The sequence below is a fragment of the Artibeus jamaicensis genome, unplaced genomic scaffold (genome assembly GCF_021234435.1).
Source record: "Artibeus jamaicensis isolate MK-2021 breed Jamaican fruit bat unplaced genomic scaffold, CSHL_Jam_final scaffold_916, whole genome shotgun sequence".
Taxonomy (NCBI): Eukaryota; Metazoa; Chordata; class Mammalia; order Chiroptera; family Phyllostomidae; genus Artibeus; species Artibeus jamaicensis.
In genome coordinates, this window is record NW_026522059.1 from 25,975,410 (window position 1) to 26,002,623 (window position 27,214).

At 42.4% G+C, this 27,214-nt stretch overlaps 1 long non-coding RNA gene across 1 annotated transcript in view; it reads left to right on the forward strand.

Annotated features, from left to right (window-relative positions):
• Nucleotides 1-26,665, forward strand: part of LOC128626716 (uncharacterized) — a 34,655-nt gene extending 7,990 nt beyond the window's left edge. Inside the window, exons 2-3 of the long non-coding RNA XR_008390767.1 lie at nucleotides 11,829-11,915; nucleotides 26,588-26,665. This is a non-coding gene — a long non-coding RNA (uncharacterized LOC128626716). The remainder of the gene's footprint in view (nucleotides 1-11,828; nucleotides 11,916-26,587) is intronic.
• Nucleotides 26,666-27,214: the final 549 nt, after the last annotated feature.

A 27,214-nucleotide genomic window follows, 5' to 3' on the forward strand; every position in this document is an offset into this window, starting at 1 on the left:
GCATATTGCATATATTACCCATAATGATGACAAATGACTTTTTAAAAATATAATGATTTAGGAAATGGCTTCCCACTATCTTCAAGATAAAATCTACACTCTTTACAGAGAATCTAGGTCCCCCAAGGACCCGGTTCCCGCCAGCTTTCTGTCTCCATCATGTTCACCACGTACAGACGTAAACATCCTGTGTCAGCCCTGCAGTTTTTGCATAATCCACACGTGTGTCAGGTCCTGGCAGGAAACAGATAATACACACAAAAGGGGTCACTGAAGAGTTTAGTAGGCTATATACAAAGGTGTGGGCAGGGCTAAGGGAAACAAGAATGTAAGGTCATTAATTACCAGTTCTTGGCCTGAATAGGCAATGTGAGGGGGCTGTTCCCAGGACCTCAAGAGAGATGGGTCGCCCTAGGGAGTTGGGGCTGTGGGCTCCTCCCTGCCTGGCAGAGAGGGAGCTGGGGAGATAATGATCTGAATTCGGTCTTCCACTTCCCTCTATTCTCCACCTGGTGTCAGCCCCTAGGCTGAACCCAGTTAGAAGCTGGAAGGCAAGGGAGCCCTGGTGACATGTTCTGAAGAAGCCAGCCCCAGGGCACAGAGCAGGGTGGACAGGACTGCAGAGACAAACAGAATATGGATCATATGCACTGCGCTTCATCATGCCTCAGCATGTGCTTCTCCCTCTGCCTGAAATGCTCTCGAACCCCAATCGCCTTTCTTTTCTGCCTTGTTCACATGACACACTCATCCTCAACCACTGAGACTGATGTGCAGCCTTTCAATTCTAATAGCAGCCTATGCATATCTCAGTTACGGCATGGAGCATATTGCATTATAATTGTTTATCTACCTGTCTGGCTCTCTAACATGGAAATTCATCCAGAATAGGAGTTGGGCCCTTGCAGCTTCCATTTCTAAATCCCAGCACTGTGCCTATGTCTCATGGGTATATGACAGCTATCCCTTGATGACTATCTTTATTTTTCTAAAAGTAGAAGCTCCTTTATGGGAGTAGCCCCTTTAAATATAAACTGGAAAAGGTTATTTACTTAAGAGGAACAATAGTCCCCTGATTTCCAAGTTGTTGTAAAGTTTAAAAAGCCCTTACCTATTTAGGGAACAAAACCACTAACCTAGCATCATCAATAGTAATGGCTGAGAAGTGGATAGAAACCAGGTCTTCTGCCCCCTTACCCCTTTTCCTCTTGTGCTTGACGTCCCCAGATGAAACCAAGTGCATCAGGCGGGTCTGTGAGGAGTCCACAGCCTCACACAATTTTAACAGGTGGCCGTCTCAGAGGGAAAATTTGAAATGAATGATATTAAATGCCTGGTTGAAGAAAATGCGTGACTTAAAAAAACACTTTAAGAACTTTGCTGGGTCATTAAGAGTTGAATTTCAAGAAAGGGAATGTCCAGTTAGATGGATTAGTTTCTTTTCTTTGTTTTTAAAGTGAAAACATGTTTGTTGACTAAATTGTAGGCTCCTTGAGGTCAGAAACAAGCTTCCTTGACACTTGTTTTCTGTGAGCCTTAGACTGATAGGTTTGAGGAACGGCATGCTCTCCAAAACAGCCAGGTGAGGTCAGTCCCGAAATGCTCAGAGCGATTCCTGGGACGCTTGCTTTGGCTGACTGCACACGAGGAGTGTGGTGGTTACCAGTGGGTTAATGCCCAGCATCTGTCCTTCTGACAAAAACGTTCCAAATTTCCTTTGGGAAATCACTTCTTCCATTTCCAGCTTTGTGGTATGGATGAGAGTGACTTCAAACCTGAGGTTCAGAAATGGCCTTGGTTGGCTAATCAGCATATCACAGTTTCTTAGCCACAGCGATTCTTTCAGGAATAAGCACCAGGAATCCTGGGAAAGTGGCTTTCCCTCTCCTTTTTTGGACATGAGAGAGGAAGCAGTTGTTGGAACTGCTGCACTACCTACAACCACATGGGGTCAGAGGTTGGAGCTAAGACGAAGGAAGTGGAAGGAATGGGAATCATGTCCCAATGACACCCTTTGAGTCCTAGATTAGGTTGCACCTGAAGCCATGCTAAAGTGAGCCACTACATTCCCTAGTCTTAACCAGTTTGAGTCATGCTTACTGCCGTAAATGGCTCATGGAGGGAAGCAGCACCTGTGGGTGAGAAGGAAAGGAGAGTTTCCTGTGGATTTTCATGGTAAGCCAGAGAAATGGCTGGGTGTGGATAAGGGCATATAGCAGAATCACCTAGGGAGCTTTTTAAACCTTTCTCTCCTGTGCCAGGGCTCATTCCAAAATCACTTTGTGTGTGTGTTTTTGTGTGAGTGAGAAAAGTTTAGAAGCCCTACCCCAGATGATTCTGAGGGAAACCAGGTCAATCACAGGACTGATTCTGCTGCCCATAACTTGACCTTGAACATAATGCCTCATTAATTCCATGGGACCAGCATGCAATCAAGGCCTCAAGAAAGAACCCCACTTGCTAACTTAACTCAGGATGTTGAGCACTCAGCCCTTCTTTAGGCCTTTGCTGGTGCTAAGCAGTTGGCTGGCCCTTTCTCTGGGAGAACCCCCCATGGATCCCTGCTTCCCCTCTGTCCCCCATATCTTCCATGTGGGTTGATCTTTTAGGTCCTATGAGCTCACCTAGTCACAGAAATAAGGAATTTAAGGTGTGAATTCACAATGCAATTCCCACTGACAAGAACTGATTACAAGGGTGCAGAAACACAAAAGAATAGATATTTAAAGTGATGAGTACGAAGTAAATACTAGGAAATAGGGCCTTTTAAGCCTGAAGGTTTGGCCCTTTCCTACCCCTTCCGACCGTATTGCCATACCACTTCTCTCTCCTTTTCTTTTTTTCTATGAAATGGTGCCTGGTTAAGATTTTGTAATGTGGTTTCTCATGATGCAAACCTCGTTAATTCTTCCTGTGCTTAGCTGACCATCAGAGCCAGAACACGGCTTAAAGGGACAGGGGTAGCGATCTGCTCTTGTACCATATTTTGTATCACAAAAGTGAATGCTGGGTGAATAAAAAACAAAATCTCAAGCACAGCATCCTCAATTAAAAATGCACAATTCACTCATTCGACAGTTCCCTGTGTATGGTTTCTGGACTGCCCCCTCCCTGCCCACCTGCCTCAGAGTAACCAGCTGAGGAAGGTAAGGTGAGAGAGGACAGAGAAAAGTGATGACAGCTAATCATTTCTCAGCACCCTGGAGAGAAAGACTTCAGAATAGCCTCTCAGATAACCACCTAGCAGTACGATGGACTTGGACCCATCCATGAAATGTGTTAATAGATTTCTTGGAGTATGATGGATACTGCACAGGCCTTGTTAAAGTGCCTTCAACCAGCAGAGCTGCTGGGTGTGGCGAGATGTGCTGTGAATACCTAGGAAGGTGGGAGATACTGTGTCGAGCTTTGCACTTTGTTCTTTGGGCTTAACCCAGAGACTGAAGAGCCTGGGGAGGAGCAAGAAACATAAGTAACGAGGACTGCTAAGCACCATGTGTTAACTAACAAGATGACAAGAGGCAAAAATGTCTTAGTCCTCTGGCTAGTGTTAGCTTCATCGATATTTCTTGCTCCATCTTCTCTGCCCATCACCTAGTTCAGCAACCACTTCAAGAGCCAACCTAAGGCTTGGACCATTGTCAGAAGTGTGACTCTGCTCTTCTTCCCGAGATAGGGCCACTGTTGGAATCTTCTCCATTATTTACATTGGATGGTAGTGGGGAGGGGAGGCTGGCCAGCAGTTTATTCCCTCTGTGCACATATTGAGAAAGATCTCTAGAAATATTTAATCCTGAAAGTGTACAGGTCATAGTTTTAATAACATTTTAATACTGTATTGCTTTTAGCTTGTATATTAAAATATAAAGTCTGTTCGGAAGGTATCTAGCCATATGAGAAGGTAATATGAGAAATAGAGACCTGTATTGAAAAAGATACAAGACTCCAGAAACATCATCCACATTACAACGATTCCTCAGTCCCCTTCAGAGTGGGCACCTTGGGACCTCACACAGTTCTCCCGGTTGCCATCAGCTGCTCCATCATATTTTCTTGAATATCACCAACGGCCTGAAATCTCTTCCCTTCCAAAGGTGATTTTAGTTTTGGAAAAAGTCAGAAGTCTCAGGGCACCAAATCTGGGCTGTAGGGGGACTGAATCACCTGGTTGGTTTCAAGTTTTGCCATACAAGCTCCGAATGAGACATGATGCATGAGCAGGCATGTTGTCGTGATGAAGCTGCCAGTCACCACTTGCCCATAGCTGTGGCCTTCTGAATGATCTTAAGAGTTTCTATAGAGGAATGTTCAAGCTTAATGCAAAATTTGACGCACATTTGTCATATTGTATTTGATGATCACACAGTACACATGCTCACTCAGCTGGGCACTATGGCCCTCACTGAAGTCATCACTGATCACGCGTGCACAATCCAGTCCACTCTCTTTGGCTGCCAGGTTACATCATTGTGGCACAAACAGTTCTCATTATATTAACAATGGCTGGACTTGTTCCAGGCAGACCTCATATTAAATACCAAAATAGAAGTCCCTTCAAAGGAGAAAAGTGAACAATACCTAAAGACTTTGCTTCCTTTTCTGGAAAAGGGTTAATGAAATTTTAGTTGTACACAAGATAGTTGTATCGAGTTGAGTGGAAGTATGACTCGTTATTGTTTTTATTCGGAGATGAAGTATGCTTTAAGGAGACGTGTGTGAGTGCCACGTTGATGGAGGGTGGACTGTGCTGGTCTTTTTGACATGTCGACTTGACTGGGCTAAACTTTTCCGTTATTTACTCAAACACTAACCTAGGTGTCATTGTGAAGGGTAGTTTTTGGATATGAGGAAACTCCATGATCAGTTGGCTTTACGTAAGGGAGACTTTCTTAGATTATCTGGATGGGCCCGATTCCGTTGAAGTGCCAGAGGTGAGGTTTCCCGGAGGAAGTAGACATGGCACCTGCGTGCAGCTGCTTTAGCTTGTGTCCCCAAGCTCTGTTGTGTCCTTCCAGGTGGTCTGTCCTATTGACATTGAACTTGTCTAGTCCACTCCCACCATTGTGCAAACCAGTTCTTTTCCATACATTGGTGCACACATACCTCCTACTGGTTCTGCTCCTCTAGTTGAACCCTGGCTAAATGAACCCGGCTAACATGTCGTTTACGAATGTTAACCATGATTATTTCTCAGGAATAGGATTCATTTTAGGTGACATGCTTTTGAACTTTCTTCTTTTTCTCCCACAGTGCTCAAATATTTTAAAAGAACATTCTAAAACAAAAAACAATAATTAAAATCAGCGTTTTCAAATAAATAACTAAAAATCCACAATTTCACAAAATTATCTAAAGCCTAATTCTATTTGCAAAATGCTCACAGAACTCTAGCAAGTGTTTGTAAAATGTAGAGCTTCTAAAAACACGCACAATAAAAAAAAACCCATTGGTCTTTTATACAGAATTGAACAAAAATTTTCACCTATATATACTTTGTTGTGTTCTTTTTGTTTCTTGAATGTTTGTTAATTCCAGGGACCATATCTTACTTTTCCTTTGTTCTGTTTGCTGTGCCTAACCCGGGCTGAGTACAATGTAGGTGCCTGTCAATGTCTCTTAATTAATAAATGTCTCATGCATATAAATACATGTATGTCCTAACTTCCCTTAAGTCCTTTCTAGTAATTCCCAAAAGTATCCACTTTACTCTTTCAAACTAGGGTGGTAAGCACTATAATTTAAAAATATACTAAACATTCAATTGTTACAATGCACATTTTCTTTATTTTATTAAAAACATTTAGACAGTATTTATTTTTATTAAGTTGAAATAGCTTTGTAGTTACCATTTTGTACTTTGTTCTCTTATTAATAATATTTTAAGCTCACATAACTTTGAGTCAACACAATCCATAAACTTGTCTTTTTAATGATTACAGAGCAGTCCCTCATGAAAATATGCCAGAGTTTGTTCATCCATATTTCTATTTTTAAACATTTGAGTTGTTTCCAGTTTATTCTTATTATAAACAATGTGGCCGTGAAGGTTCATTTAAACCAATAGCTTTTAACATTATCTTTTTGGGGTCATTACTTTAGGTCAATAACCCTAAAGATGAATTGCTTGAAAAAAAGACACAAATATTTTGTTACCTACTGCCAGACTGCTTTCTAGAAAGGCTGAAAGAATTTTACAGTATTATCAACAATATGTTTCCCTGAAACCAAATTTACACTGGATTTCCAACCTTATTTATTTTGGGCTAGTTTACTAGGTTTATAATATCATCAAAGTTGCTTTAAGGCGCTGTGGAATAGCAGCCTGAATACCCCGAGAAACTGCATTGTTGGGGGGCTACAGTCATGCCCTTGAGATTTTTACAAGTATTTTTGTCTGGCTTAAGGGTGTCTAAGGCATCCATGTAAATTTTCCTAAGGTTTTTGCCAAAAAAAAAGTAGAGACTGTGCTTTTGACCTGGAGTTCATACTGCAGCTACATTTTCCTGGCCTTGCTGGGATTTGATCTTTGCCTTAAGGCCATTTCTTATATTGAGAACATTTTGCTGCCTGGAAGACTTTCCCAACCCTTTGTTTCCTTAAAATTCTGATAAAGTAGTTCCTCATTTAGTTTATTCCCTTCTTCCTGTATTTTATCATAGCATATACAGCTAAAAGAAGCCAATTGGTAATTTCATTTTGCCTGGAAATTGGCTTACCAGATCTACAAGTTCATGGGTACCCTTTCTACTTGTGATGTCATCACAGTGACATTTCTCCCAGTTTATTTTTTTAAAGTATATTCTATTGATTATGCTGTTACAGTTGTCTCATTTTTCTCCTCCTTTTATCCCCCTCTGCCCTGCACCCTGCTCCCTCCAGCATTACCCCCTCCCCAACTTAGTTCATGTCTAGGGGTTGTGCATATAAGTCCTTTGGCTTCTCCATTTCCTAAACTATTCTTAACCTCCCCCTGTCTATTTTGTACCAACCATTTATGCTTCTTATTCCCTGTTCTCCATTCTCTCCCCCTCACTCCTTACTGATAACCTTCCATGTGATATCCATTTTTGTGATTCTGTTCCTGTTCTAGTTGTTTTCTTTGTTTTTGTTTTTTGTTTCAGTTGTTGATAGTTGTGTTTGTTATCATTTTACTATTCATAGTTTTGATCTTTTTCTTTTTCTTAGATAAATTCCTTTATTATCTTATATAATAAGGGCTTGGAGATATTGAACTCCTTTAACTTGACCTTTTCTGGGAAGCACTTTATCTGACCTTCCATTCTAAATGATAGCTTTTCTGGATAGAGTAGTATAGGTTGTAGGTCCTTGCTTTTCATTTCTTTGAATACTTTTTTCCAGCCCCTTCTTGCCTGTAAGGTTTCTCTTGAGAAATCAGCTGATAGAAAAGTCCTTTGTAGGTAACTGTCTCCTTTTCTCTTGATGCTTTTAAGATTCCCTCCTTATCTTTAATGTTGAGTAAGTTAATTATGATGTGTCTTGGTGTGTTCCTCCTTGGGTCCAACTTGTTTGGCACTCTCTGAGCTTCCTGGACTTTTATGTTTATTTCCTTTGCCAGATTGGGAAACTTTCCTTTCATTACTTTTCAAAAACTTTTCAATTTCTTGCTTTTCCTCTTCTCCTTCTGGCACCCCTATAATTTGGATGTTGGAATGTTTGAAGTTGTCCCATAGGTTCTTAAGCCTCTCCTCATTTTTTATAATTCTTGTTTCTTCATTTTGTTCTGGTTGAATATTTATTTCTTTAGTTTCAAATAATTGATTTGAGTCCCAATTTCCTTCCCTTCACTGTGGCTTTCCTGTATATTTTCCTTTATTTCACTTTGTATAGCCTTCACTTCTTCTGTCATTTTATTTCTATACTTAGTCATTTCTGTGCACATCCTGATTACCAGTGTTTTGAACTCTGTATCTGATAGGTTGGCTCTCTCCTTATTGCTTAGTTCTTTTTCTGGAGTTTTGATCTGTTCTTTCATTTGTGACATATTTCTTTGTCTTGGTGCACCAATCTGGATGAATGTTTCTTCTTCAACTCCTTGGTTATTGGACTTCCATACAGTTTGATTTTCTGGGAGTTCTGGTTGTTTTTTGTTTTTAAGTTGGTTGTTATCCTTCTTTTGGTTGTGTGAGGAAGTGGAGCATATCTACCTACACCTCCATCTTGGCCAGAAGTAGTCAAACTCTGAGCCTACGTTGTGGGTTCCATCCCTGGTCAAGGCATGTGTGGAAGGCAACTGATCAATGTTTCTCTTTCACATTTTGTCCTGGTTTATAGATTGCATCCTGTTAACCTCACTGCTCTGCCAGCCTTCACGGTAGTCTTGAGAGTCTTCAGGCCTCCACCCACCTTCTGATTCCAAAACCAATCCTACAAGTTTTAGAAGTTTCTCACAGCAGCATCACATGACTAGTTGCTGGCCTCTGTTTCAGTTATCTATCACTGTGGAACAAATCGCCTCCAAACTTAGTGGCTTAAGACAACCACCATTGTATTATTTTTTGTGATTTTGTTGGTTGATTGGTCTTAGCTGGGAGGTTGTTTTGTTCCATGTGGTGTTATCTGGACTGTGGAGGTGAGACTGGGCTGGAATGTTTAAGGTGATTCATTCACATGTTTGGCAGATGGTGATGGTCATCAGCTGGGAGCTCAGCTGGCGGGTCAAATGGAGGACCTGGTGTCATCCGTACAGCCTTTCCACATGGTGTGTTTCCACAGTATGGGAAATGAGTTCTAAGAGGAAGGAAGTAGAAGCTTCTAGTCTTAAGTATGGGCCAAGAGGTTCCAGAATGTATTTCTACTGCATTGTGTTGATCAGAGCAGTCCTGGGGTGGGGTGTGCTTAGATTTAAAAGAAGGGAAAATCAACTCCATTTCTCAATGGTAGAAAAGCACAGGTATACAGGAGAGAAGAAGGTATATGTATCATCTTTGGAAGTTATGTATTATGGCAAGGTGACTGGGTCACTTATTAACTTTTCTCAGGAATATTGTGAAGATGGAAGACACCCACTGTTCATTCATTCATCCATTTTCAGCTTTTTAGTGAGTGTCTACTATGTTTTAAGTTCTGTTCCAGCCTTGATATAATGGTAAAAAAAAAGACAAAGTCCTTGCTTTGATGAAAATAAAAATAGTTTAGTCGTGGGAAAATAAAAATCAATAAACAAGAAAAATAGTAGATAGTTGTTGTAGGATGAATCATGCCCTCCAAACCTGTTTACATATGTCTTTTCCAATAAACATGGGATTCCTCCAGAGACCATTCAGCTTCAGTCTTATAGGGGTCTCCAATTCATTAACCCCACCACTGTCCGACACCCCATTATGACCTCACTTCTTATCCACTTCTTAGACTCCGAGGTCCAGAATTTTAACATTCTTCCCTTCGCTCTCTTCCTCTGTCCTACTTCCTGGCATATCCCACACTTAAGTAAACTCAGTTATCTGCTGACTACATGCCTGAACTCAAGCATATAACTTGCTCGGCAAATGAAAGTGATTGGAGTTGATGTGTGTTATTTCTGAATAGAAGCTTCAGAAATCAATGCAAAATTCCCTTCCTTCCTTCCTTCCCTCTCACCCTCCTTTGATTACTCCCTTTCTTCCCCCCTTCTTTCCCTCCCTTCTGTCTCTTTCTTTCTTTTCCTCTTCAGTGTCTGACAGCAATCCAAATGGGGGCTGCGTTATAAGCTTGGGTTCTGGAGTAAGGAGGACTCAGAGTAGGACCCCAAGCTGACTCATGATGGGCATATAGAGTAAGTGAAAAGTGAAGTTTTAGTTTTATGTCACTGACAGTTGATTGTTTATTTCTATAGAACAACCTAACTTATACCTACTGGTGTAGGTGAGTATAAGTCTGCCAGATGGAAAAGACAGGTAAGATTATCACATGCAGAGAGAATATTGTATACAAAAGCACAGAGAAGTCCAGGGACACCGGGGGAGCGGGGAATGTAGCGTAGGTTGAATGGAGTAAGGCTACAGCAATGAGCCTAGAAGAGCAGGTCAGAATTCATTTGTGATGGGTGTGTAATGAGATGATATGGAATTTAAGATTTGTCAGGGAAGTCATTTGGAATCAGTGGTTGTTTTTAAGGAAGTTTAGATTTAGAGCAAAATTAAGGGGAAGGTACAGAGAGTTCCCATGTAGTCCTACACCTAACACATGTGCAGCCCCTCCCTCCCCACAGAGTGGCACATTTATCACAATTGATGGGCCTACACTGACACACCATGATCACCTGAAGTTCATAGTTACATCAAGGTTGACTCTCCATGCTGTACATTCTTTGGGTTACATGTGTCCACCATTATAGTACCACACAGAATAATCTCACTGCCCCCAAAATCCTCTGTGTTTTGCCCATTCGCCCACCCCTCTCTCCCCCACAACTCTTGGCCATACTCCTCTTGTTACTGTTTTCATAGTTCTGCTTTTTTCAGAATGTCATATAATTGGAATCATATAGGATGTAGCTTTTTACTTTGGCTTCTTTGACTTAATGCTAGGCATTTAAGATTCCTCCGTGTATTTTCATGGCTTGACAGCTTGTTTTTTCAGTGCTGAATAATATTTCATTGTTTGGATGTACTGCCATTTCTTTATCCATTCACCCACTGAAGGACAGTTTCATTGCTTCCAGGTTTTGGCAGTTGTGAATAAAATCGTTATACTCATTTGTACACAGGTTTCTGTGTGGAGATAAGTTTTGAACACCTTTGGAAAAATACCAAGGAGTATGATTGCTGTATTGTATGACAATAACATTTTTAGCTTTGTAAGAATCCACTGGACTGTTTTCCAAAGTGGCTGTACTACTTGGCATTGCCACCAGCGGTGACTGAGAGTTCTTACTGCTCCACATCCTGGCCAGTGTTTGGGGTCAGTGTTCTGGACTCCGGCCATTCCGATAGGTGTGTAGTGGTATCTCATTGTTTTAATTTACATTGTCCTGATGCCTGTAGGATGTGGAGCATCTTTCTGTATGCTTATTTGCCATCTGTATATCTTCTTTGGAGAAGTGTTTATTAATCTCCTCTCCAAAGCCTCTTTGGCTTATTTTTTAATCAGAAAGAACCAACTTTTATGAGACCCAATTTCTTCACCTACAAAACGAGAGCCTGGATGCTGCCGCTGCCTTTAATCACAGGCTGCGGAGAGGCTGAGGGTGGGATAGACACATGAAAGCCTTTTCAAAATAACAAGGCTCCAATTATATAGAAAGTATGAATCATGTGGTCGTCTCCCTGACTGTCCCTTCAGCATGATTCTATTCTTTGCTGCGTTACTTCTAATATGTCATTTAAGTTCTAAGACTGTCAAATTAGAAAATTAGAACCAGAAGAGAAAGATTTCATGACCAAAGAAAGATTTCAGCAAGCTCTGGATTCTTTAAGCTCTCCGTGGCTGCTGTAATGAATCGCACAGCTCCCTTCCCAGGGGCTGCGGGGAAGCAGGCTTGTCCCGCTCCAGATGAGGCCGGGGGTGTCGTTGCCTCGGAGAACGAACCAGAAGGGGAACCAGATGAGCAGCAGTTCTGCTCCCTGCTGTGCCCGCAGCCGGTGCCCTACCCCCTGCCAACGGGCGACATAGCTTTAAAAGCGTACACTTGTACAGTGTCTGTTCCCTAGGTGTCTAGGAAGCAGTGATAATCAAGAAAAATGCCCCACCAATTCATATTTTAATATTCTAGAATTCACTTCATATTAGCTACACTGGTAGCTGTTTACCACACTGGCTGCATAAGACTCCCTGGGGGCTACTCCTATACAATTTTGTTCACTTAAAAATATTTGTTTTGTCTTTAACAGGTACTAACCTGGACTCTAGATGTGGGGAGATAGCAACAAACAAAACAAAGTTTTGGCTCCTGTGGGGGTTACACTGAGTGTGCGGAGGTAAGTGATAAACAAACATATAAACATATAACATGTCAGATGGTCAGAGTTCTATGAAGAAGAATACGGCAGAGTGATGGTCACAGAGATGGTGGGCCAGGGATATGTTATTTTAGACAGGGCCTCAGAGAAGACCTGTTTGGTAAGGTGACATGTGACCAGAGGCCTTAAGGACGTGAGAGAAGAAGGCATGTGGACATCTTGGCACCATTTTGCAAAAGGAATAGCAGGGGCAAAGGTTCTGAGGTAGGGGCATGTTTTTTCTTCTTTAAGAAAGAGCAGGGAGGCCAGCAACTGAAGATGAAAAGGTTGGGGTGGAGGGAGACTTAGGAGGTAAGAGCAGGAAGCTGGAAGCTGGGGACAGATTAGTAGGGAACTCTTGGACATTGAAAATAGTTAGGATTTTATACTGAGTAAGACAGAAAGGCACTGAAAGTTTTCAGCAGATGAATGATGAGATTTGACTTTCTTTTCTTGCAAAAAGCTTTATTGTTTCCATTTGGTGCAATGCACGGGTGGGGAGCTTCAGGGTGGTTAAAAGGATGCCCAGGGGTTTCAAGGAGAGTTACTCCTTGGCAAAAGCCAGACACCAGGAGAATGCAGAAGGGTCCTTCAAAGGCCTCTGGACTCCAAAGGCTCCAAGTCGTGTTCCAGGGTGAGCCTTTCAGAAGAGATACTTGCCCAGCCCAGCCTGGGGGCCAGCAGCCTGCGGAGGTGACTCAGCTGGTTGCCCATCTTCTTGATGAATTTGACCTCCTCATCCAGGAAGTGGTTCACAGGAAGTTGCAGAGATGAGGGTCTGCACAGTAGAACTCAGGGCCTGGTCCAGGTTCTTCTCCTGAGTTTCACATTGCTCATCTTGGGTGACTTCAGCATGTCCTAGAAGAGAATGTGGCCACTGCACTGGTTTTTCGTCTTTAAGAGACACTCAGAGCCCTCCCACTTCTTCTCAGCCAACTCTGGGAAGAAGTGGCCCATGTCCTCCAGGGCCACAGCATCCTGGTGGAAATAGAAGCCCAGAGAGAGGTGGGTGTGGGAGGCCCACACAAGCAGGTTGACCAGGTGGTTGACGGTAGCCTCCACCTGGGTACAAAAATTCTGATGAGTATAAGAGCTCATGGTTGTTTGGCAATGAGGAGTTAAGGTCAAAAAACATGTTGGCTGGTCTCAGAGGCTGAGGATGGCAGAGGTTGCTCCAAAGGTGGTGCCTGAAAAAGAGGCTGGGGGTGGTAGGAGGCTAGAAGACGGGGTGTCTGTGAGTCTGCTCTATTCAAACCCTGTTGCAGCAAGAGACAGATCTGGGGGATGGCCAAGGGCACTGCCTGACTTTGGTTTTTAAAGGATCCCTCTTGGCCAACCTGTGGAAGAGCACAGATTATAAGAGAAGGGACAAGAATAACAGAGGGAGACCAGTGTGTACCTGCCATATTTCGAGTGGGAGATGGTGGTAGTCTAGACTTGGGGGCTAGAGGTGGAGAGGTATAAATATCTGTTGTTGTACTACCTCTCCCACCCCTCTGCTTTTAATTTAGAAGATTTAGGATGGGAACTAGGAATCTATATTTTTTAAAAAGTTCTATAGGTGAATTTGCCCTGCCTGGTGTGGCTTCGTGGATTGAGTGCCGGCCTATGAACCAAAGTGTCACTGGCTCAATTCCTAGTCAGGGCACATGCCTGGGTTGTGGGCCAGGTCCTCAGTAGGGGACGCATGAGAGGCAACCACACATTGTTCTTTCCCTTTCTCTTTCCCCTTTCCCCTCTCTCTAAAAATAAATAAATAAAAATAAAAATAAAAATAAAAGTTCTATAGGTGAATCTGAGGCATGGCCAGGTTTCAAAACTAGTGACTGGGGTGAGAAATCCTACCCTCCTTTCTTCCCCTTGGACCTCCGATGCTTCTGTTCTTTGCTCCTCATCTAGCTCAGGGCTTCTGCCTGAGGCCTCTTCCTCAGAGCTCTGCTGTGCTTGTTTTTTTCCTTATCTGTCCTCCCTGGTTGTTTTCTGTTATTCTCAAACTGCCAACCTCCAGGCAGCTGCCCACTCATGCCCTGGAGGTTAAACCACATTGTACCTTGATCTGTCTTCCCCCAGTGCCCTTTCCTTTTATCCTGACATTTCCCTGCCGGAATCTTTCCCAGTTCCGCTCTGCCTCCGGGCTAAAGTTCGATCCACGGCCCTTTGTAGTCTGGTTCCAATCAATCATCGCACCTGTGGGAACATCCCATTGTGCCTGCCCAAAGTCATCCTCAGGGGGCCTACATGATCTCTTTGCCTTGAAGTTTTCATTTCTACCTCTTTCTTCATACAATTTTGTCAGCTGCAGGGATGATAGCTCTCTGTCCTGCCTTACCAAATCCTGCAAGGGCAGTGCACAAGTTTTTATTAAAAACATATTTTTAAAGATGTTTGAATGGTCAGTGCATGCACATGGTTCAAAGTTCAAGAACTCGAAAAGGACATACATTCAAAAGTGACTTTCCTGATACCCACAACGGCCAGCCCGCAGTTCTGCACCCCAGAGACGCAGATCTGCCGGCTTCCTGTAAGCCCTTTCATAAGGATTCTGTCATCCACGGCGGCGTGTGTGTTTGCATCTCATACTTACACGTAACTTACAAAGAGCTCTTATTTACAGGCACATACACTTGCAAAAACAGCCTTTTCTTTGTTTTACTGATCGTAGTCATATTCCATTACTCTGCCTTCATTTTTTTCACTTTATACCTTCATATTGTTCCATACCACTACACACAGAAATGACTTTTCTGTTTCTGAAACCAAACTTTTATTTATTTCTTTTGTGTTATCAAATGATCTCAATTTGGGGGTAGTATTTTTTTGAGGCAAAATATACATAACATGAAATTCACCATTTAAACCATTTGGGTGTTCAGTGGCATCAACTCCATTCATGGTTTTGTGCAACCATCACCTACCTACCTCTGGACTTTTTCATGATCTCAGACTAACCCTCTGTTCCCATCAAACACTGGCTCCCCAACCCCCTCCCTGCAGCCCCTGGCAACCACCATTCTCCTCTATGTCTCTAAGAATTTAACCACTAAGTACCTCATGTAACTGCACTCATGTACTATTTGTCCTTTTGTGGCCGGCTTATTTCACTTGGCATATTTCAAGGTCGGCCCATCTGTGTTGTAGCATGTATGATCATCCCCACCTTTTTAAGGGCTGAATAATACTCCATTGTATGTCTATATCACATTTTGTTTATTCATTCTTCTGGCCCTGGATGCTGGTTGCTTCCTTTTTTTTTTTGGCTACTGTGAATAATGCTGCTATGAAGATAGGTGTATATGTATTGGTTTGAGTTCTTGCTTCAAATCTTCTGGCTATATATTCAGAAATGGAGTTGCCAGATCCCATGGCAATTTTATGTTTGATTTTTGAGGAGCCGCCATACTGTTTTTCACAATGCCTTACTCTTTCACGTGGCGGCTTTATATTCTATCCAAGTATGGTATGGATATACCATACTTTTTAAAAACCAATCCTATGCTGATGGATATTAAGAATGTTTCCAGGCTCTTGCTATAAAAATATTGTACTAAAATTTCTTGAAAATTTTAAAATAGTTTAATGTATTTTAATAGCAAACTCACAGAAACAGCACAGAAGGCAGACAACATTAAAAATATGCTTGCATATAAGACAATTCAGTTAGAAAAGTATAGTGAGTGAATGGAATACACTGAATGATAAAAATGCTACAAACTCCATTTAATAGCCATCAGTAAGAAATTTACTTGTTTTTAAAACAATCCAAATGCTGGCATTGTCCGGAAACATTTAACAGGTTTATAACTGTTATGAAGTCGAACTGCTGAAACTTGTTCACTGAAACACTTCGACTTGCATTTATGCCGTATGTCCCTGCATTTATATTTTAAAATTCACAGGCAAATGAAAATGGAAAAACTGCCAATACCTGGTTTCTGTCACCTATTTTCCACTTGCAACATTATGCTTAGATACATTTTGACCCCAGAGGGAAAATCTTGAACATTCAGAAGTAACAATAACAGGAAGAAGAGACTTTTTTAAAAGAATGAAATGATTCCCATCATACCGAATTCTTAAGCACGTTGTCCGCATATGGGGCTTGCTAGCTGGATGTTTTTGGGCATCATTGTTACACCTCTGCCATGGACAACACACCGGTTGGTGTCTTCAAAAAGGCCAACCAGGTAGGTCTCACTTGCCACCTGCAAAGCCCAGTAGCTGTGCTCTGGACGCACAGATCTGTTTGAAGTCCCAAGCAATTTCTCACACCAGGCGCTGGAAGGGAAGTTTGCGAATCAGAAGTTCAGTGGACTTCTGAACACGTCTAATTTCAGGAAGTGCCACGGTGCTGGGCCTGACACAGTGAGATTTCTTCATCTGTCCAGTAGTGGGCGCCCTCTTGTGAAGATTCTTGGCACAGAGACCTCTTTACTGACTCCCCTTCTTTAGCGGCAACTCAGGAGGCGACCCGGGTTTAGAGAGTGAGGGCGCAGCAGTGGCTGCGAACAATGAATTCCTTGGAAATTTTTGTTTGTCTACACGGAGAGGTATATCTGTGAGATAAATTCTTAATGCAGTTTTTGCAGAAAATATGTTTTTCAAAAATAGATTTTATTGTTGGAACAGTTTTAGGTTCACAGCAAAATTGAATGATGGTGTAGAGATTTCTCCTGTGCCTCCTGTCCCAAATGCACAGCCTCCCCCACCATCCGCATCCCCCATGAGAGGGGTACATTGGTTACAACTGATGAACCTACACGGACACATCATAGTCACCCAAAGTTCGTAGTTTGAGTTTGGTTTCTCTCTCAGTGTTGGTTTGGATAAATGTATAATGACAAGCATGTACCACTACAGTACCATACAAGGTATTTTCATCGCCTCCCAAATTCTCTGGGTTCGGCCTATTCACCCCTCCCTCCTGCTAGCCTCTGGCAACACTGATCTTTTCACTGTTTCCATAGTTCGTCTTTTCCAGAATGTCATATAATTAAAATCATGCAGTATGTTGCATTTTTGGATGGGTTTCTATCACTTAGTAATGCATTTGAGGCTCCTTTGTGTGTTTGCCTGGCTTGATAACTCATCTATTTTTAGTGCTGATAATATTCCATTGTTTGGACTTGGCACAGTTTATTTACCCAACCAGTTATAGAAGAACATCTTGGCTAATTCCAAGTTTGGGCATTTATGAATAAAGCGGCTATGCTCATTTATGTGCAGGTTTTTGGAATGGACATGAGTTTTCAACTCCTTTGGTTAAATACCAAGTATGATAAAAGTATGTTTATTTTTGTTTAAAAAAAAGGCAGAACTGTCAGCAATGAGTGAGAGTTCTTACCCACTAGAGAGGCTGAAGGGTCCAGTCTCCTAAGGTGGAAACTGTGTGTATTGGTGTTAGTTATTTTGCTGCTTATGTAGGTCCTGTAGTTCAGGTCACATTTTACTGTCTTTGGGAAGTGCCCGAGTGACCCCTGAGAACCCTCTGCCCTTGCTAGTCAGAGCACTTATCTTTCCACCATGTGAACTCTTGGGAATTTTATTTTCAACTTTCTGGTTATTTTTTTTTGCCCTACCTTGTGAAATTTCATCATATACTTGAGTAACCCAGCACTCATTGAAGACTCAAGCAGGCTCATGGAAATATTTTGCATCTTGTCTATGTAGCTCCCTCTGGTCAAGATGGTTGGTCCACAATTTTCAGCTGCTTTGATCTCCCCAAACTCTTATCTCTGTTTATTTCAGTGAGGCCACCAGGCTCCATTTGACTCCCTCTGTCTGTACCTGTGACCACAAAATTGCTGCTAGACACAAAGCTGCCTTAAGTAGAGTCCAGTTTGTTTCTGTTCTCTCATGGATCACTATCGTGCCCCCGCTGTCCCATGTCTGAACACAGTAGTTTCATATACTTTCTTCAGTTTTCTGACCAGGGAAGGTCGAGGCCCATCCTTCTTGCTCCATCATGATTGGCGGCAGGTTTTTGCTTTGGCATTTGAACTACAGCCCCTTTTATTTATTTATTTTATTGGTTGCTCTAGGGATTACACTATGCATCTTAATTTATCACTATCTTTTCAGACTTTATACTCAATTACTTCAAGAAAGAGGTAGAAACTTGGTAATAGTATAATTGCATTTCTTCATCCTCTTCATTCTCTTTACCATATATATTAATTACATCTACATGCATTTTTGAGATACAAATCACATACCATAATATTCACCCTTTAAAAATATGTAATTCAGGGGTGTTTTGAAATTGTATTTTAAAAGTTGTGCACCTACCACACTCTAATTCCAGGACATTTTCATCACTTTCAATGGAAAGCCCGTACTCATTAGGACTCACTCTCCATTTCCCTCTCCCCCAGCCCCTGGCAGCACTTTTCGACTTTTTTGTCTTTATGGATTTGCCTATTCTAGACACATCATATACATGGAATAATATAATAGCTATATACATTTTAAACCTAATAATATTGTGTTATAAGTTTTGCTTTAAGTAGTCACATGACTTTCCCATACATTAAGAGAAGAAAAAACACACCATTTTCATAGTCACCCATGTACCACCGCCCTTGGCGTCCTTGCTCTTTCCTGTAGATCTGAGTTACCATATGGTGTGACTTCCTTGTATTCCGAAGAGCTTCTTTAGCATTCCTTGTAACTTCTCTTCCTTGTTTAAGATCTTGTGCCAAACAGGCACCCAGAAGGCTTCTGTCATGTACCAATTCCATTACTTGATAAATTGAGATTTTCAAGGAATTTACCCATTTTATGTAAGTGGTCCAACTTACTGGCATAAAGTTATTGATATTATTTTCTAATATATGTTTTTAAAATTATATTTTATTATGCTATTACAGTTCTGATTTCAACCCCGCCCTTCGCCAGCAACCCCCACCCCCTGAGACAATCCCCCCACTTTTGTTCATGGCCACAGGTTATGCCTGTAAATTTTTCGGCTACTCCCTTTCCTGTACTGCACGTTACATCCCCATGGCTATTCTGTAATTACCTATTTGTACTTTTTTAAAAAAGATTTTATTTATTTATCTTTTGAGAGAAGGGAAGAGAGGGAGAGAGAAAGAGAGAAACATCATATGTAGTTGCCTCTTGTGTACCCCCTACCAGGGACCTGACCCATAACCCAGTCATGTGTCCCAAATGGGAACTGAACTGGCGACCCTTTTGTTCACAGGCTGGCCCTCAATCCACTGAGCCACATCAGCCAGGGCCTATTTGTACTTCTTAATTCTCTCACCTCTCACCCATTCTTCCACAGCCTCCCTTCCACCTCTTTATACTTTAACCTTTGGCATTTTAACTATGATGTATCTTGGGGTGGACCTCTTTTCATCCATTTCGTTTGGAACTCTCTGTGCTTCCTGGACTTGTGTGTCTATTTCCTTCACTAAATTAGGGAAGTTTTCCTTCATTATTTTTTCAAATAGATTTCCAATTTCTTGCCTTCCTCTTCTCCTTCTGGCACCCCTATGAAGTGAATGTTGGGTTGCTTAAGTTGTCCCACAGGCTGCTTTCACTATCTCCATTTTTTTGGATTCTCTTTTCTTCATGTTGTTCTGATTGGTTGTTTTTTACTTCCTTGTGTACCAAATTATTGATTTGATTCTCAGCTTCATCCACTCTACTGTTGTTTCTATGTTTTTTATTTCAGTTAGTGTATTCTTTGTTTCTGACTGGGTCTTTTTTATGTTGTTGAGGTCCTCACTAAGTTCCTTATGCATCCCTATAACCAGTGTTTTGAGCTCTGTGTCTGACCAATTGCTTATCTGTTTTGTTCAGCTCTTTTCCTGCAGTTTTTATCTGTTCTTTCATTTGGGTAGTATTTCTTTGTCTCCTCATTTCGTCAGCCTTCCTGTGTTTGTCTCTATGTATTAGATAGAGCTGCTTTGACTCCATGTCTTGATAGTGTGGCCTAATGTAGTAGGTGTCTTGCAGGGTCCATTGGCACAGCCTCCCCTATCACCCAAGCTGGGTACTCAGGGTGCACCCTTCATGTGGGCTGAGTACACCCTCCTCTTGTAGTTGAGCCTCGGCTGCTTTTGGCAGGTCAATGGGAGAGATTTACCCAGGCCAATCAGCTTCAAGGATTTGTTGTGACCACTCACCCCCAACCACCCCCCTCTGTGGAGGATCAGCTGTGAAGCAGCAGGGTGGAGGTGCTGGTTTTAGGTCTAGGGCTCGCTGAGGCCAGCTGCTGCTTGTTTGAGAGGATTTAGGAAGTAGTAAAGCTGAGCCAGGACCAGCCATTCACTCGGAAAAGCAGCTTGTGTGACCCGTAAGTTGGGTGGGCGGAGTCTCTCGGGACTTCCAAGGCAAATCAAACAGTGTCAGCCAGGCTGATGCAGTTGCAGATATGGCACCAGTCTGCCAGCTCTGTGGGGGAGGGAACCAGGAAAGGGACAATGGCTTCTGCTCACCTGGATGCCAGACACCCCAGCCTCCCCCTGCACACTACTGGTGCTCCTCAAGCTGCCACCCCAGTGCCAGAGCCCAGAGGGAGTGAATCTGAGCTGTTGAGTCTGTGTGTGGGTTTTTTTAAGAGGAACTGCTTGGGGCTCCAGAAATTTCTTCTACCAACTAAATCCTCACTGGGTTTTACAGTCAGAAGTTGTGATGAGCTATCTTCCTGGCACTGGAACCCTGCGCTGGGGGGCCTGGTGTGGGGCTGGGACTCCTCACTCCCGAGACATCCCTTCCAAATTTTTGTCTGCCACACATAGGTGAGAGACCAGCCTGTTACATGTCTACATACACCCTTCCTACGAATCTGGATGGATGTGGTGTGTTTAATTCTGTGGTTAGACTTCCATTCAACTTGATTTCTGTTGGTTCTGAGCAATGGTTGTTTTACATTTTCATTGTAATTTTGTTGTGGTTGTGCAAAGAGGTGAGCCATGACTGCCTATGCCGCCCTCATATACTTTTAATGTTGTATTTTCTGTAGAGATATATCTCCTCTTTTGATCCTGATACTGGTAAATTGTGTTCTATTTTTCATTTGATTAGATTTGCTAGAGGTTTATTAGTTACAATCTCTTCAAAGAACACATTTTTGGCTTTGTTTATTTTCCGTATTATCTCTTTTTCTATTTCATTGGTTTCTCTTATACCTTTATTATGCTCATCTTCCTACTTATTTTAGGTTTAATTTGCCTTTTTCTATTCTTTAGGTTTCAAGTTATGTCATTGATTTTAACCCTTTTTATTCTTTCACATAAACATTTAAGGTTATAACTTTACCTTTCATTATGGCTGTAGTTGTCACCCACACTTTTTTAAAATTCTCATCCAAGGACATTTTTTCCTTTTGAGGGGAGAGAGACAGACAGACAAACAGACATTTACTGGTTGCCTTCTCATACATGCCCAACCAGGGATCCGATCCATGACCTTTGGTCTATGGGATGATGCTATGATGCTCCAACCAACTTAGCCACACTGGCCAGGGCCACATTTTTACATGTTGTATTTTTAGTATCATCCTATTTAAAATATGTTTTCATTTTTTCCATGGCTTATTTACAAGTATATTGTTTAATTTTCAAAAGTTTGGGGCTTTTCTAGCTATCAGTGAGATCTCTCCATTCAAGCATTCACGTTGGATGGACTGCCAGCCCTACAATATTCAGTCTGTGAGTGGCCGTGTAGACCTCGTCTTGCCTAGGTGCAGTCCAACTGTGGTAGGCTGACTGCTAAGATGGTACTCAATGGTCCCCCACTCCCTGACTTCCATACCCTATGTAACCCTCTCCCCTTGAGTGAGGGCTGGACCTAGTGACTTGCTTCCAGCCAATCGATGCAACAGAAGTATTGGCACGTCCTTTCTGTAATATGTCTTGATTTCCGTCTTGCAAGGAACTGAGATTAACCTCAGGCCAACCTCAGATCATCCAGCCAACCGACTGAGGCCCTCAGTCCAACAGGCTTCAAGGGACTGGACCTTGCCTACAACCAGGTACTTAAATTTGGAAGAGGATCCTCCTCAGTTAAGCCTCCAGGTGGGAGCCCCCACCCCTGGCTAATTGCAGCCTGGAGAGGGAGAGGGCCCATGAATGGATTTCGGAGCCACAGAAACTACAAGATAATAAATGTGTGTTGATTTAAGCTGCCAAGTGTTGGGGTTCGGCAGCAATAGATAACAAATACATCCACCCTTGGCCAAAAAGGTGCAACAAATCCGTCTACATGCTCTGGTGCCTCTCCTCTGTGCAGCTGCCTCTTCTCAGGTTCTCTGCCCTGGAAATTCTAAGGTCCAGGACCAAGTTACAAACTTACTTGTATCCTTCACGGAGTCAAACTGAACGCCACATTTCTAAGGTGCATTTTTACAGTATTTATTTATTTAGTATTTTCTAGCAGGTTTTCCAACTTGAACTGCCCCTCCTGCAGCTTTGGTGGGAGGGCACATCTGAATGAGAAGTAGTGAGACTATTCAGCTTCCCCAAGTTGAAGGCCTAGGCCTTCATGGATTCCCCCCTCTCCTTTTCCCCTCCCCCACCCAGAGCTCATCTGCACACAGTCATTCTTTTCACTTCCAGACCTGCGTGGAATGCCATCCTGCAGGGGTGAAATCTGCTTCTCCGAGGGCCACTGGTGGGCTGGAGGACCCAACCTGGCCGTGCAGGGAAATAGGCTGCCTGTGGGGTAAACTTTAAGTGACAGGAGTGGGAGATGGGGATGAGCTGGGCAGATGCACCCCATTTCCTTTCTTCCTTTTCTAGGCTTTCTGAGGTGCAGTTCTGTGCAGCCCTTCTAAAAATGTCCCGCAGCCTCAAATGAGCCTGCTGAATGACTAAACTTTCTGTGACTCACTGGAAAGGACTAGGCAGCGCAGTAATGACTCTCACCTGCCTGCTTTTTTTTCATCTTTATCTGACTCTACCTTTTTTTACCCTTCCCTCCTCCTGGACTTGCTCTTCTCAAAGTAATCATCCATCCCTTAATTCTGGCCTCAGGTTCATCTCTCTAGAGAACCTGGGCACTCAGAGTTTAGCTTTTAGTGTCTCAACAAACAATTTCTGAGTGTAGTTTAGCATAGCAAACAGAAACGTGACTGCCTTTTGGTAATTCACAATTTCACATATTATCTTGAGTCATGTTCTGTCATGTTTTGAGCATTTTCCCCCAGTTTCTCAAACTTAATGCAAATGGCGGTGAGTGTTAAAATTGGCAGATTGAGGAAAGAATCAATTTGAAAGAAACTTGACTGAATATGGATTTGGTAGTTTGCCCCTGTAGTTCCTTTTGACTAGTTGGAGGGAGCTAAAATGTATTTTTTTTAATGGGCAATGCAAAAAGTTACTAATCAGGGCCAGGAGAAGATCTTGCCTGCATCCCACCTCACTGTTCCGCCACAGCTCACTTCCTTTCAGTTCAGCGAGAATGTCTGGGAGTTTGTTCAAAGAGCCACCCACAGACACTCAGGCACGGGTCCCTTCCTTCTCTAGTCAATAGTGATTTTCAGCAGCTCACTGGGAATAAGTAAGAACTCAGACATGTTACCGGTTTTTTCCCCTTAAACAAATGGGAACTTAGAAGTTGCAATAAAATAATTGCCCGTGCGTGCCTTTGTCTCTCCTGCCACAACACTGCCTGCTGTCAGATGACATCGTTTCTTCCTCAGCCTCTAACTTCATGTAAATTAAGTGCAACTTTTGTTCCTTTTAGCCTCAACGCTGGATAAGTGTAGTCAGACCCAAAAAGCTGTAAATAAAAGCAGACCCTAAACACTGAGGAAAGTGAGTCTCTTCTGATGCCTTTCATGATTTCAGAACAGGACAGTACCGACTCTTCCCTTAGCGTGGGGTTGAAGAGAGTGTGTCGGAGAGGGCGGCCGTTGTCTAGTTCCTTCACAACTCTCATTTGCTTGCATTCGCTGAGCCTCCCTCATGGTTTAATGGGGCTCCCCTGCGTCAGGAGGTGCCCTCGGGGTGTCCTGGCGATCAAGCGACTATGTGGTGGCTACTAAAAGGGCCTGAGTCCCTTAGGCAGGAAACATTATGGGACATCGAAGAGAGGCCCCTAATTTAGTTTGGGGTGGGTTTGAGTTGAGGAAGAACTAAGGGGATGCCTTTCCAGAGTTTGACAGCTTTGAGCTAATCCTTGAAGGCTAAGTGGGAGCTAGTGATACAAATCAGTGGGATGAGGGAGTTCTAGGAATCAAAAAAGATGCCCAAGAATAAGTTTTGTCTTTAGTAATGATGTCTGACACATAATTATTCTTTGGAATATTGAGTTTTATGCCTCAGAGATACTTTCTTTGGATGGTAACAGAGATGTACATATAACAAGAATAAAATATAAGACAATATGTATTACTTCAGGTAAATAAATAAGACTGTATTACTCTCTTTTCTCATGTTATTGTCTTCTAGATAATTTTCTACTCAATTAGCCCCCTCTCAATCTACAAACATGTTTGGGTCATTCCTATTCAGAGAGAAATCCTCTTATACCAGGTAGAAGTTGAGATTGAATAGGAAATGCAGCCCTAACAGACTGAACTGAACAGGGAATCAATGCAGTCTGTTGAAGATCTAGGCTCTGTCTAGCCACAGGAGCTAGCCCGATGCAGTGGCTCGGACGATGTCAGCAGGACCTGGTTTCTCTCCACCTCATCGCTCTGACTTCTGCTGCACTGGTTTCACTCTCTGCTAGGCCCCCTCCTCTGGGGGCAAGATGATGGCAGAACTCAGGACTGCTTTGAAGTCCTAATCCTCCCCTCCAAAAAGAAGTGCCTGCTTTCCTGACAGTTCCAGTGAGAGTCCCAGAATTGTGTCTGCATGCCTTAGATTTTAAAGGGCTTGGATAACATCCTCAACCGTGCCAATTCTTGGGTTCTTTTTCCAAAAATGACTCCAAGGAGAATGCTAGTGATACGCATTAAAGCCTGGGTCATGTGGAGTGTATGGGATGAATGTACAGAAGGTGCAATTTCCCTGTGACAATCTGAGAATTGTTACCAGAAGTGGGGACATAGATAGTGAGTGGCCAAAATAATGTCTGCTGTGTCGCCTGTGTCACTTTCTCATCAAGCTAGTGGCTTATCTTACTAGTTGTGTGACTTTGAGCAAGTTTCTTAATGTTTCTAAACTTTACTTTTCCTACCTGTAAAATGGGGACAACAATAGTTCACAAGGCTACTGTGAGGAGACAGTAAAATAACGTACATGTCTTAGCAAACCTCTCAGCCCATAGGAAACTCTCGGCCAAGGTTAGTTCCTTTGTTTTTCCAACTTGTTTATCCTCTTCACTTTGCAGTTAACGTCCTCCAAATTTTACTCTACACTTACACTTTATTAACTTCTCATTTCTCATTTAACTCTTGACTCAATACATTCCAACTTCTGCCCTAACTACTCCACTGGAAAATCCCCGAACAAATGAGCTCTTCTGGGGCCTCAGGTGATGTCTCTGAGCACGTGACACCCCCGACAGCCTTTTCCTTTTCAAACCTCTCTCCTCCGCAGCATCCATTGAACTTTTCTCTGCTCATTCTAAGCTACCTCTGGCTGGGCTGTTTCAGCATCAGTTAAGTAGCTCTCTCTTTCTTTCAACTCACCCTTTCAGATTCCAGCCTGGTGCACGTATTTTCACTCCATGTGTTCCCTCTGAAGACTCTTCTGAATTTGAAAGGCCATCTCAGACTTCTTTTCTAGAACTGCTGATACAAATATTCGTTCGATGAATGTTTGCTGGGCGCTCATCATGTGTCAGGCACTGTGCTGGGTCCTGCGGATACACTGGTCTGCAGGGCAAATTCAGCCCTAGCGTGGTCCCCTCTGATCAGGTGTCAGGGTGGCCTGTGGACCACCTACGTAATATTATAGGTTTATGTTTAACATTTTAAGAAATAAACTGTTTTCTAAAGAGATAATTTTATATTCCTGCTACCAATGAATAAGAGTTCCAGTTGTTTTATATCCTTGTTAACATTTTGTATGTTCCGCCTTTTTAGTCTGAGCTATTTTAGTGGGTATGGAGTTGTATCTTATGTGTGGCTTTGGTGTGCATTTCTCTAATAACTAATGATATCGGGCATCTTATCATATACTTATTTACCACATATTTTCTTTGGTAAAGAATTTTTTGTCTAAATTTTTTATTGGAGTTTTTTCATATTGAAATATAATAGTTCTTTATTTGTTCTAGATATAAGCCCTTAGATACAGGTTTTACAGGTATGTCCCCTGTGGTACTTCCTGGACACACACACACACACACACACACATTGTTTCTTAAGACTTTACTTTTTTAGAGAAGTTTCATGTTTACAACAAAACTGAGAGGGAGGTGCAGTTTTCCCTGCACCCCCTGCCCTGCACATACGTGCTTTCTCCCATATCAACATCCCTCACCAGAGTGATCGGTTTTTAACCAAGGATGAACCTACACTGATGCATCAGAATCACTCCAAGTCCTCGCTTTACCTTGAAGTTCACTCTTGGTGTTGTACATTCTATGGGTTTTATACAGAAGTATTATGTAATGAAATGCAGTCATTGTGTATGTAGAAAGAAAACTCAGTTAAGTTTCAAATTCTCTTACCGTAAAGGTAACCTTATTTAAATCATAAAACCTAAAAATATTTCCTTTCTTTCTCTGTTTCCTTCCTTCCTTCTAAGCTTTGTAAGATCCCGGCATCCGTCCTGTCACGCTCAGAACTTCAACATTCCTGCTTTCCATCTCCCGCAACGCCAGAACTAAACACCTCCCTCTCCCCTGGCGCTGCTGCTCACCTTCGGTCTGGATTGAAGACCCTCCTCAACGTCCCCAGAAGCCTGCTCTTCTCTGACCAAGGCACACCCTGCATTGCAATGCCACCGTTTGTTTATGTGCTTCTTTCCTCTATTAAACAGTTTCCTGAGTAGGGGAAGCAGCTTACACATCTTTGTAACCTCCTCATGCCTGACACACAAGAGGTTTCCCAATAACTGCCTGGGTTGAAGTGTATTGCTACTAAGAGTGAAAAATGAGCCTTTTCCTAATTATAAGAAAAACAAATGTTCATGGACAAAGTTTTCTCAATGACATAATTTTCTCCCATAATATGCTCTTCAAACTTTGGGATGCTTTGCCATTTGTCTTCTGTGAAACCTTACAGATTAAACAAAGTTGTTATTGTTAAATGTATTAATTGATGACAATTATTGATTTTAGAAATTATTTTTTTTCTTTTTCCCCATTCTCCTCCTCCCCCTCCCCACTGATAATCCTCCATGTGGTCTCCATTTCTGTGATTCTGTTCCTAT